The sequence below is a fragment of the Amphibalanus amphitrite genome, unplaced genomic scaffold (assembly GCF_019059575.1).
Source record: "Amphibalanus amphitrite isolate SeventyFive unplaced genomic scaffold, NRLGWU_Aamphi_draft 001120F_arrow, whole genome shotgun sequence".
NCBI lineage: Eukaryota > Metazoa > Arthropoda > Thecostraca > Balanomorpha > Balanidae > Amphibalanus > Amphibalanus amphitrite.
In genome coordinates, this window is record NW_024882614.1 from 86,017 (window position 1) to 95,022 (window position 9,006).

Here is a 9,006-nt window from a genome sequence, read left to right on the forward strand (position 1 = left end):
ACTCAGTGTGTTGCAGGCCCATGTCACTCCACTTTTGATGACATCATATGGGGGCCTCAGGACAATAATGGCGCGGCGCGCCACAATCGCTTCAAAGCTACTTGCATTGACCTCTATAGTTACCTAGACGGGCGACTGCCGCGCTGCAGTTGTTCCCGCATGGGGGCGCAGTGGCGCCACCTGCAAGTGGTCAGAAGTTCCCGGTCCCCGTAGACAGTCCATGTTACGTGGGTAACTTTTGAAGTCGATTTTTATGTCAGATACAGCATGCGGATGGCTGAAAGGGATTGTTATATAACTGAACATGCTTTCTTAAGGCGTGGATGTCTTCGATTGCCAACAGGATGGCTCGAGCCATGTAATCAAGTGCATTATTTCAGATGACCCGGACGCTGGCAGTGCATAGCATATCGAAGCGTAGAGAGGCTCCCTGCCGTAGGTAAGGCCATGCAGTACCAGGAACGTACTTGCTCTTTCTACTTAGGTGGCAAAAGTGAAAAGATTCGACGATGATTTATATAAGCACTAGCAGACTATCAGGGAAGGAATTGCAAGTAGACGAGAGGAAGCCGATAAGATGATCATTCCAGATCGATGGTGATCTATATAAGCACTGGCAGACTATCAGGGATGGAATTGCAAGTAGACGAGAAGAAACCGATAATACCCAATTTTAAGGTCCTAGGTCATTGGTTGACCTTTCAGGGCAGGCCAATGACCCAAGAGTCGGGAAAATCAGGACCTGTTAGAACGTCGTTAAGTGTCGCTTCTATGAGGTTTTCGGGGTGCTGATCACGAATATCATGTTCGTTTTGATCACAGATGATGTCTGGATGCATTTAGGCCAGGTCGGGTCAGGTCAGGTCAACCAGTAGGGATCCTGCCGGGTATTTTTGCCACCTGAGTAGGAAGCGGGTACGTTCCTCGTCCCGCATGGCCTTACCTACGGCAGGGAGCCTCTCCACGTTTTGATATGCTTTGCACCATGCCAGCGTCCGGGTCATTTGAAATAATGCACTTTATTGCATGGCTCGAGCCATCCTGTTGGCAATCGAACACATCACATCTTGAGAAAGCATGTTCAGTTACATATCAATCCTTTTCAGCCATCCGCAGGCTGTATCTTTCATAAAAATCAACTTCAAAAGTTACCCACTTAACATGGACCGTCTACAGGGACCGGGAACTTCTGACCACTTGCAGGTGGCGCCACTGCGCCCCCATGCGGGAACGATTCCGTGCCGGCCGCGGCGCGGCAGTCGCCCGTCTAGGTTACTATAGAGGTCAATGGCTACTTGCCAACAGTTGCCATTTTTGAAAATATTATTTTGAAATAAAGTTCCAAGTAATAAAAATATTGTAATAAAGTTGTTGAATAAATCGATACCATATCTAAAAACTTACTGAAAAATGATTTATTCATAGTAAAAATATAAGCTCGATGCGTTTTTACGTTGCTTTCCTGCAACTGCAGAGGGTTTTTAAATTGTCTATATCTTCAAAACCGGCCATTTCTTAGCATATTGCTGCTCTTTTTTATCGCTAGAAAATTAGTTGGACTTTCCAATGACATCAATAATTGAGCGATGTGTGTAGAGTGTCACCAACAATCTTCAAATGAAATTAGTCATTTTTACGTTGTAAAGGAATGGAGTACCCCTTTCGAGCATCAGGGGTGACGTCACTCAGGATCTGTCTCTGATTGGTCGGCGGGGGAGTGACTGTACCTTCTATAGATGGCCTTGGTGTGTTGCCTCCCTCAGGTGTGTTGGCCTCTCAGCAACGGGCTGTGAATAAACAAGCTAGGGCAGACGACTTCTTTACAGAGTCCACTTCCAGCAGGAGTGAGGAAACCGTGAGGAAAACTGAAAATTGGGTGAACCGATTAATCAAACGCGTCTTGGATCCCAGCTGGAACAATATAAAATGTTTCATTGTGGCTTGTTAAGATGCTTCGCGCATTTAAAGTGTTCGTTTTTTGCGTGCATTATGTTGTAATAAGTGTAATAATCAGTTCGCTGACCATGTTCTGCAGCAATAAATACATTGGCATTTGAGAGATACCTATACCCTTGTTTAGTTGAATTACGTTGACAGCAAAAGTAAGTGAAAACGCAGTCACTTAATTTTGCTCACTTCTGCTGTTGCTGTTAGTGAACACACAATCCGTAAATATCTTCTTTGGAATTGGTTCTTCCGCTCAGAATATTCAGTAAAATTTTGTCTGGGAAAATCAAAAAGCCCTAGGGCCGAATCGTTTCCCAAATACCTTCAACATTAGCCGAGGCGGGCCGAAGCCATTTCCCAAATGCACGTGCTAATGTTAAAGGGATATCTCGGCATGTGGTAAAATAGGTACAATGCAGCAAAAGATCCAAGCCCAAAAAGACCCTAGTCGAAGCCAGCGGGCACGATTCAGACGAGTCATGACACTTGTTTAGGTACGCCTGACGGTAGAACCAGAAGCCATATTGACGTTAGTTGATTTGCAGGTGCAGGCATCATTTTAAGCAATAAGCATCGCATACCTATGTTAGCAAATAAAATGTAGACGCCAACCAACGGGCCAGACCACGTCATATTAGCTATCGGGTACGAGGAGTATGCGAGCTGAAATTAATTCTTCACCAAATCCAATTGTAGTTCGGTATCGCTGCTATCGATGAGGGCACCGTTTCCGCCCGGGTATTTGGGAGAGTGCCGGTGAGTCACCGCGCGGATAGCCACGATCTCCGGATATCTGCTATCAAATATCGCCGTCTATCGGTGCCGTCGGTCTGCCTGTATCGGTAGCGATTGTCCGACGGTGTGGCCGTCCCTGACAATGGCAGTGACGGCACAGCGCGCTCAACACAGGCCCGTGACCTCTTCTGACCCCTACGCATCGCAGGTCCTTGGACCGATACCTGCCCGCAAGTACAGACCTGTCCCCTCCCCCTCCCCCAGTAGCCGACAGGGGGAGAGAGGGGGCAGGCAGCTGGCCGGACCCTCGGCTGTTTTTATCAGCTCTGAGCCGCCGACCGTCCATCCCGGCCACACTGGCTGCCCTCTCACCTCGGAATGTGACGGCGGGGGGTCGCCGGTCGGTCGGCCGGGCGCGAATTCTGCCACCCCTGCCGGCACCCCGCCGGCAGCTGCCCGCGCCCCGCGGCCCCGCGGTACAGCCTCTGACACCGAGCCGGGGTCAGGGGAGGGGCGCGGAGCGCACTGAGGTCAAGGTCAGACGCTGTACCGCCGGACCGACAGGCGTATTTACAAATGGCAACCGAGCTCCGCCGTAGGGTATTTTATTTCCGCCGTAGTGTATTTCACTTGGGGGATTTTCTACCATACATCTGCCTGAGCTTAGGGTAATTACAATTTGTCGGCGACGTTAAAAAATGATGCACTTTTTTCGCAGCATAGGATATCGCATGTGCATATTTCTGCCTTTTTTGGTGCGCTTTATCGGTTTTTCGTGAGTAACTCGCGTAAAAACCGTCTGATTGCGACGAAACTTTCAATGCCCCCGATTTTATCAATTTCACACCTACCCTGAAAATTTCACGACCCTGACCCAAATGACCTTTGACCTGTGACCTATTTCTCGAGACCATGTTTGGCCCGAATCGCGATTCGGCGTATGTCGGCTCGCATTAGCCGCGCGGTTGCAGTCTTCACGTGGCTTCAAGCGTTGAACTTTGCGATTTGATGCTGGTCCCATGCATTAGGGTGGGTGTCAAGGTCACCTGAAGGTCAGGTCAGCTCAATGACCTTTGATGACCTCGGTTCCTTTTTCGAGTTTTACATGTTTCTAGGCTAGTTTTTGGAGCTGATTTCGAATTTAGCAACAATTTGAACATTACAGGGGGTGTAACGAAATTATCCGGACACCTTTCTTCCCGCTGTAATTAAAAAGCAAATTTTTTTTCTTTTAACTGAGCTTGTAGCCACCTTTCATAAAAACACAGTGGTGAATGTTCTGGAGCATTTCAGCCAATGGATTCTCCAGCACACTGGCTTTGATGCAGACCAACGCCGTCTAAACCTGTGCCTGCGGTTGAGCAGTGCATATGGCGGGTGGCTCTTCATATACCTCCTGCTGAACAAGAGCCCACAGGTTTTCGATTGAATTGGGATCGCGACTTTTTCCAAGTCATAAGCGTTAGCCCAGAATGATTGAAGGTTCTATCGGCATCACTTCCCGTTCTTTTAGGGACTTTTAAGTAGCGCGCCGCCCCGCATGAAGACAGCGTGGTTTGAATCAGGCATCAGTGCGCGTTCAGAAATCGTTCAGGCATCTATGCCGTCTGGTTGAGCGCCTCCAATCATGCTCCACCACCTTCCCTTGAAAAGCTCCACCCTTGCCTATGGGGCAAAATATAAGGGACAAAAACACAAAACAAGACAGATAAAAACAAAGCAAAATTAACTCATTACCTAATGAAATTTAGGCTGGAGCAAATACATCGATAATAGGTATCTATGTCAAATTAGAATGAAAGATTAAAATCAACCTGACCAGGCCTAACGGTCTGACCTGGTCCTAACCACCTTACTTCGCCTAACTTAACCCAATTCAACCTAGCCTACCACAACACCTGCAGAGGTACCCTCCTGGAAAAATGACGCCCAGGGAGGTTCAGGTGACTGTCCAACTTATTGGAATACTACCATGATTGCTTGTCAAAATGTGTGTCATCATGCTCTTGTTTGACAAGTGATGTATAATAAATGTGATATTCAATAATTATCTCCTGACTGTTGACTGTTGAGTGGTCAAAATATTCAAATAATCAGGGTACAATGCTGTGCATAGTGCACACTCGTCATGTTGTTTTGTGTAGGCCCTCTGCACATTGACATTGTTGTGTGCACTGCTATGTGCACCTTAAGTAAAAACGTGACTGGTGGTACATGACAAAAGGTTGTGCAACTGTGAAGTTCATGCCCTTAGTCAAGCTGGTGCCAAATGCCTATAGCTATAGCAGGATCAGTGAGGGTTGTAGACATGCTACATACATTGTGCAATTTGAAGATATTGGCACAAAGTTCATCCGTAATTACTATGCTCAACACCTAATGTAAGAAGCGACATACATGCCCAGATGATAAAACTCTCTGGTCAACTTCACACAAATTTATTGACATACTTTGCAGGTACATATTTACATTCATGGCAAATACTTTCTATTTGATTCAGAAACTAGTTGCTAGTAAGCTTGCATTTTTGTAGGTACAACAACGACCATATATTAAATCATAAAAAACCTTCTCATAGCTTTCATCACATACCTTTTTATCGAACAAGTACCTAGCTACCATGCAATGATTCTAAATTTTTCCGCAATCCAGCTATATCTCAACTGACACAATGAATTTGAAATACCCTAACAAAACCTATAACTGTACATAAGAAGAATGCAATACTACAATAACTATGAATTTCTGAAGTAATTCTCACATGCTGGAATGTTGAAACTCTACTTTTGTCGTCCATCTGGCATCTACACGTTTGATTGAGCCATCATATCGAACTGTTTTCGTTCTTCAGTCACAAGCTTTCGCACAAATCTTGAATTTTTACGCATCATCTTGAACCATGCTCCAGTCTTTCCAACAAGGTACTATGTAACATCAAAGCAATTTTGATTTGTTACAACAGCTTCAGATCATGATAGGCTTGAGGTTTGTTACACCATTTGCCAGACAAATATCTACAAAATGTGTATCAATTCCCAAACTAAGTAATTGATCATATCAGTATTTGCAATTTTCACAAAATGTTTCATAATACTATTCTATGTTTACATAAAGAAACTCAAATAATCCACAAACTGTTATTGAAACACTCCCACTTCAAGAATTCACAGCAATAGCAGTACAAGTTCAGAAGCAAACAAACATTGCGCCAGATTTCGTATGAAACGCGCCATCGTCCTGAAGTTTCTACCACAGACGGTAGTTCAACCGCAGCCGTAGTGCAAAAACCCCTGCCCACCTTACCCCACGGCGGAGCTCGGTTGCAATTTGTAAATACGCGACCGACAGACAGCCGGTCGCCGTCCGCCGAGTGTCCCTCCCTGATCCGCAGGCCACACGGGAGTCGGGTGTCGCCTTTCAGCGAGTCCTCCCTGGGGTGTACGGGGGAGTTTCAGACTGACGGCCCCGGCGTACGCCGTCCCAGCGTGTGTGATTCTTGCTTTCCCCTCGTCCCTGCCCGTTCCTTCCTGCGGTCGCCCGCCTCTGGGGCGTTCCACGACAAATCGACAAATAAAAAATTAAATTTGCACCCTCATATTTTATTCTTCGTTGAAAACTGGTGTAAGGGGTTGTGATGTCGGGCAATTCCTGGAGTTTGCGCTGCAACCCGATGTTTGGAGGCCTATAACTCAGAAACTATTGTTTTTTTACGATAAAAACTTTATATGGTTCAACTCACAATCAACCAACAAACATTTTGGCTATCTCGAATTTTCAATTTTTGAAAATTTTGATCACGTGACCTTTTGTCCTATTTTTCGAAGAGTGACCTTGATATTCTCCCCACTGAAAGTTGCAATTTTGTCTGATGACGATTAAAGCCTTATCGATTGTCATTCATATGCGATAATAAAAAAGTGGTTATCGCCCTGCATTGACCTCAGGTCAGGTCATTTTTATGACCTGTCCATTATTACGAGCGGGAGCGACAGCGAGATCTCGAGAATAAAGCAAGATAGCGACAAGCGGTAAACGGTAAAGGGTACACACGGATAAGGTCTATAATTTTTACTGAGGTCATTTTCAGGTCAGGTCAAAGATGACGTCACAGGAGTTAAAAGGAAGTCAAAATAGCGGCACTATACATATATATGAAGTTTTTCTCGAATAACTTTCAAGGTAGGTATCCCAGCTAGGAACAAACTAATAGGCGGTGATCCTCTCGTCGATCCGCATCGAAACATATGTATGTTGACCTCGAAAGGTCGAAAGGTCAAAAGTTGACCTTAGGTCACGTGATCTAAGGTCAACTTTTGACCTTTCTACCTTTCGAGTTCAACATACATATGTTTCGATGCGGATCGACGAGAGGATCACGATGGTGCTATTAGTTTGTTCCTAGCTGGGATACCTTGAAAGTTATTCGAGAAAAACTTCATATATTGTATTGAACAATCATGAGCGATCCACATTCTGAAAGTGCGTGGCGATTACTGCTCAGAATCCGTATCCGCGGTTACTAATCTAAACATTCACAGCATTCACACATTCACTCACGTCAAAGCAAGGACAGAGACACTTTCGTAGTAACACAGGTACAACTCACCCACCCACCAACCCGTTGGTCAGCGACGATCAGTTGATGTCCCATCCACTATCGCGGCTTTAACAGATCGGGCAAAGGGGGCGGGAGACAGCTGCGACAGCTGAGTTGGGAGACTGTTGAGTAGAGCAGCGGCTCGATAGCCGAACCGCCGCCTACCCGTTTCCAGCCGTGGTCGCGGAAGGTGAAAGAGGTGATCTTGCCTGGAGTGTCTCTCCCGGACAGCGCTGTTTGTGACGAACATGGTTGCCAATTCCTCGGGTTCGCCGCGCTGAATGGCTTTGTGGGCGATAACAAGGGTTTGGTAATCAGCCATATGACGCGGGGACAACCACCCGAGCTTTTTTCGCAGGTCAGAGACATGGGCAAATTTACGGCGACCGAAAATGACTCTAGCAGCGAAGTTCAAAATTTTTTGGAGACGATCGAAATTTTTTTGGGACCCATTGCCATAAACTGAGAGGCAGTACTGGATGCGTGAGATAACGAGTGCTGTCACGAGCGTTCTAATGATGCCATCCGGGAGACTGTGGCGCGCATGGGAGAGACCGATCAACAGTCCCGTACACCGGCGGCTGAGTTCGGAGACGTGAGCGTCCCAGGATAGAGTACTGTCAAAAGTGACGCCCAGGTTCCCAACCTGCGCGCACGGCTGCAACGCTGCGTCACGGAACGATACCCTGAAATCTGGCAATTTGCGTAAATTTTGACGACTGCCGAAGACAATGAGCTGTGTTTTACTGGCGTTGACCTTCAGGGCGTTAGCGCAGAACCATTCGTTGAGTGACGCGAGCGAAACCTCCATGCGCGAGATGAGAACTTCAAGGTCCCTGGCAGGACCGCTAAGCAATACTTGGGTGTCGTCGGCATATTGAAAGACTACTGCATCACCCGCGTACAGCGATAAGTTGTTAGAGAAGATGGTGAAAAGTAACGGCCCTAACGCAGAGCCCTGGAAGACACCCATGGTATTAGGAAGAGGCCGAGACAGCACTCTACTTCCGGACCCATTTTTCAACGACACGCTCTGGGTGTGCCCATGAAGATAGGCAGCGAACCAGGAAATTTCGATACCGTGCAGCATAAGTTTTTGCATCAGAAGCTCGTGGTCTATCACGTCAAAACATTTACTAAGATCGAGAAGGCATAGCATTGAGATCTCCCCCCCCCTGTCGGTGGCGGCCAGGATGCGTTCAGTGACGGACAACAACGCGGTTTCAGTAGAGTGCCGGGGGCGGAAGCCGTGCTGTGAGGATGCCAGAAGGTGATTGTGAGAGAGGTAGGTGTAGAGCTGCTGATGGACAATGCGCTCAACCACTTTCATGATCACAGGAACCAGGGAAATGGGCCGGAAGTTTGCGGGGTCTGAAGGATTGCCGGATTTGAACAGAGGGTGAACTATGGAATGTTTCCATGAATCGGGGATATCGGATTGAATTAAGCAGGTATTGATAATATGCAGGATGACACCACCAATAGCTCGGAATCCGGCTTTCAGCATGCGAACGCAGACACTGTCGGTACCGCAAGCACCCGAGCTACGCATGCTGAAAATCGTCCGCTCAAGCTCGGCAAGTGTGATTTCTCGAAGTTGAAAAATGCATGCGCCAACACGGGTAAGACGTACATTCAAATTGGTAGGTGCGTTTTGGGCTCGGATCTCGGCAGCGACACGAGGACCGACGGATACAAAGAAAGAATTTAAGTCATTGGCAGATAGG